Here is a 5,000-nt window from a genome sequence, read left to right on the forward strand (position 1 = left end):
TCAATGTGGAAAAGTGTTGTAAGAAATACTGTTTTACCTCTCTTTACCTAGCTTCGATTTCTTATGGTTATCTATCCCGGTACGTAAGTAACCTCCAGTTTAGAACATAGTATTCTCCTTTTAGATTCTGTTCTGCAGAGACTTGCGTCTCATTTTTTTTATATAAATGATATATTTTAGGATTATGAAAGTAAATTTAAAATTTATAAAAAAAAAAATGCGTAATATGATTAACAAGTTAATGGGTGAAAGAATTGATGAATGTAGGAGGATACTCAATGAAAACCATATTATATATTCCTTCCGCAATCCAATAAAAAATATTTCCAGGAAAAATATGCCTTAGAATTAAAAGAAAATATCAATATTCTTTAGCTCAATTATGAATTATTTTGAGGTTTGTTTAACAGTTTAAAGGAAATTCTGGAGTTCGGCTTTTGTGTTACTGTTGAAGGAGTGTATGTGGAAGGGGTTCCATGCTGATCAAAATAAACATTATAGAGATAATTTACGTCATCTTAAACAATGAATTTGCTATTATGAGCCAATATCCAAACACAAAATTTCCCTCAATTAAGATATATTAATTTGATCTTACAAGATATAGTATTCCGTCATATATTTACTTAGGTTCATCTTCTTTTAGGGCTTTAGAAGTTGCAGCACTTGCAGTAGGTCGCCTTTGTTTGCAAACATTGCGACTCTTTAATTTTTTTTTTTTATTGAAATATTTATTGGCTGCTTATGGGAGAAATGTTTTATCCTTAAATTCAATTGATAATTTTTGTTGTTCAAATATTTTCCGTCTGTGACTATAGCCTTTGTTTATTTTTGTTTTTTTATAAATTCGATATAATTTACTTTACTTTGTATTCGAACACACCGAACCTCGTTAAATAATTATATTCATTTTGGCAATGGAATGTTCTATACGAACAGACCAAACCTTCTTGGGTATTGATATTCATTGGGACAATAAGAACCTTGTAATTGTAAACTTTTTAAAAGAATTTATCACTTGAAATTACATTAATCCATCAATCCAATTAATATGAAATGAATAGAATTTACTGTTACTATTTCGACAGTTCTTTTCTGCTCGTAACGTCATCCCACTACCTCGGTACGGTCGACATCAGTCAGGAATATCAATCAAGGAATCCTCCAAAAAACCTATAATCGCAGAAAATACGATAATTCAAGTCGTGTTTGCATTCATAAGATAATGATCTAGCTTAGACGTGTTTTATTTCACGTCACAAAATTATATAGTCCGTTTATTGTTCTTGTTAATATAATATATCATATTTTGGACGAGTCCATTACTGGCTTAGGGGAAAATGAAAGTCTAGCTGGCTTAAAAAGTAATTACTTTTATAATTTCTGACATAATATGTTTATAGAGAAAATCATTATGGCAAGTGAACCATAACTGCGTATACTTATCTACAAGTATAACTCACGCAAAACGGACAAAAATTACTTTTTTTCTAACAACTTTACTCCCATACATAGAATTCAATCATCCCATAGCTGTTTCTCGCAGTTGCCAATAGATGGAGTTGGAAATTTACTTATAGTAAAATAATTGTGAGTTTCTTTCGGGAGGAATTCCTAAAGGTGACCAATAGCCGTCTAGACTAGATACGCAAATAATGCCTTCACAAATACCGAGTGTAATCTGAATACCAAAGTACCTATCAAATCATAGTTGAATTCGATTTCATTTACTCCAACTGATTATTGGGGAAATAAGTTTTTATCTGGGAAAAGAAATGTGATATGTAATTGAATTACTCTTTTTTATTATGTTGAACAATAAAGATGTTTTTCACCTGGCAGGTATTCTTTTGATCATTATGATTAATGATAATACCATGATTGTTGCCTACGATTGTTTTTTTTTACTTTTCTAAATTACGATTATAAATAAAAAATTAAAATTACGGCTTTTTTGTTTTTGATAGTGTAGGCTACTAGTGCACATTTTTGTTTATTAATATTGACATATTCAAATGTTCATATTTTCCACCCGGAATTGTAGCTTTCAACATTGGATTGCTTTACCCTTTTGCTTTTGAGATGAATTGTGAGAATTGTAATCTATGCAAATAATTGCATTCTAATGCTAGGTTTTGAAAGGCCTAAGTAGAGAAATTGGAACATTAGCACTCCAATTGTGGATACCAGTGGATATCCTAGTAACTGTTTGTATAGATGTTTAAGATTCCTTAGAAGACTAAATAAAATCTCAGTGAAACTGATTTTAATGATTGGGATTTATTTTCATTAAAAAGTAACTTTGATAGGGCGAATCCATATCAAATATGAGATATTCCAGCATTAAAAGGAGAGTCAGTTCTAGATTTTCCAAGAAAGCGGAAGTATTTTTACATAGAATAAAGGATTTAATAACAGTTTCATAATTCACCATTACAGGAGTGATAGTAAAAGCAATGGAGTAGAAAACAAGAAAGGGGTAGAATGGATGCTGGATTTATTAAGAGTGATATCAAAATAGGATACCTAAAGACTGGGAGGGAAGTCTTATGGTATCTACTGTATATTTACACAGTAAAATAATGTCATGGAATGTGGTAACTACAGACGAATGTGGTAATTACTGGAGGAGTAAACTAAAATATCATGGTTTGAAAGCTTTTGAGAGGATACCTGATTGGTGATTGGGAAAGATTAAGCGGTTGGGAAACAATGATTTTGTGATCCTTGAGGAAGAGGAAGTCCCAGAGAGGCTGGTTACAATGGTTGAGATGGAGTAAAAAAAAAACAAGGACAAACGTGATGACAGCAGTTAGGGAAACAGATAGTATAGCAATAAAAACATGTGAAAAAATCGACTCGCATACTTAACAGAAAATAGTTCAAATAAATATTTTCAGAATTTAATGTAAACTAATCACTTCAATAGGAATGGAGTTAAAATAAAGATAAATTCTTAAAGAATACATTAATTCGCTTTCTATCATATATAAGTAAGCGAAGGGAGGTGAATTTGCATTCGAATACAAAAGAAGTATGTTATAATTTATGATTTGGCTGACTAAAATATACATTGTTTACTTTCTCTCTCTCTCTCTCTCTCTCTCTCTCTCTCTCTCTCTCTCTCTCTCTCTATAATATATATATATAAATATATATATATATATATATATATATATATATATATATATATATATATATATATATATATATATATATATATATATATACTGTATATATATTTGTGTATAGACATGTGTTACATATAGTATATATATATATATATATATATATATATATATATATATATATATATATATATATATATATATATATATATATATATATATATATATGTGTATAGACATGTATTACATATAGTATATATATATATATATATATATATATATATATATATATATATATATATATATATATATATATATTTATATATATATATATATATATATATATATATATATATATATATATATATACATATATATATGTATATATATATATATATATATATATATATATATATATATATATATATATATATATATATACATGTGTGTGTCTGTGTGCGTGTGTGTGTGTGTGTGTATGTGTGTTTGCATGTTGGTACTTACCGACGGTAGTTTGGCCCGACTTGGAGGCAAACTTTCCATTAAGGCTGATTATCTTTGCGATTGTGATTCTTTCCGACTGAGTCTCTTCAATCTCCGTTTGGTCAAGTGACGTCCCGGTCGAACTCGACCTCCTGGTCGACTTCTTCTGTTGACAGCGTCTCCGCAAAATCCAAACCGCAACGCCTACCGCTAATGATCAAGAAACAACAAATAGATATTAGATAGTCTTGGTTCTAACTAACATTCAGGTACAATGATTCCTCTTTTATATTTTTTAAGGAAAGATATGGGCTACAATAGTGCCGTCATAAAAATTGAAAAAATTATTATCATAATTCTTATATTTTCAATAATAATAATGATAATAATAATAATAATAATAAGAATAATAATAATAGTAATAATAAAAATAATAATAATAATGATAATAATAATAATAATAATAATAATAATAATAATAGTAATGTAAATAACATTAATAATAATGATAATAAAAATGATAACAATTCTAATAATTTTTATAATAATAATAATAATAATAATAATAATAATAATAATAATAATAATAATAATAATAATAATTGAATAATGTTATAATAATCAAAATGATCAAAATTATTATTATTATTATTATTATTATTATTATTATTATTATTATTATTTGAATAATAGAAATTATGATGATTATATTCTAAAGCCTTATCTCATGAATATAAAAGACGATGCTTTTTATAAAAATATTACATTATATTGTAAATAAAACCATTCATGATACTTGTGAGTTTTTAATGACGAATGAAAACCTAATGCAGGAATAAAATAGAATAAATGTAAAAAAATAAACTAATTATTCAGGGATTATATTCCCTCTCTCTATGCTTTATCGGAGAAGGAAGAGACACGGACGAGAATTAAATAATGGAGAGGAATTGGAATAGAAAACTGAAAAACGGAGAAGAAAATCTCAAAGACAATTTCTTGAGATTACATGCACATTTTTCTTTGACTTATTCACATCAAAATTTACTGTTATTTTTCAGTGTCACAGACTTCCATTTTCCACGTGACTAAAAAATAAAGGCTCATAGAAGTAAGATCTTTACTCGTGAACGCTTGAAAAAAAAAAAAAAACTGATTTCACTTCTATGATACTTCATTTTCCCTTTGCATTTTAACAAATTGACATATCCATTTTCACTTCCATACTGTGTCGGTCTTTTTTTATTGGTATTTTATTGAGAAAGACAGACAATAGATGGATATGAAGCATAGCAGAATGAGTCCCTAGAGATGGCAAACGGAGCAGGGGAAGGGAGAGAAGACAATGGATTGACGGGCTAAGAAAATTTGCTGGTATAAATTGGCATA

At 27.9% G+C, this 5,000-nt stretch overlaps 1 pseudogene; it reads right to left on the minus strand.

Annotated features, from left to right (window-relative positions):
* The window catches only part of LOC137657155 (putative neural-cadherin 2), a 228,717-nt pseudogene that overhangs the window by 7,464 nt on the left and 216,253 nt on the right, over positions 1-5,000 (minus strand).

Source organism: Palaemon carinicauda, chromosome 18 (assembly GCF_036898095.1).
Source record: "Palaemon carinicauda isolate YSFRI2023 chromosome 18, ASM3689809v2, whole genome shotgun sequence".
NCBI classification, from domain to species: domain Eukaryota; kingdom Metazoa; phylum Arthropoda; class Malacostraca; order Decapoda; family Palaemonidae; genus Palaemon; species Palaemon carinicauda.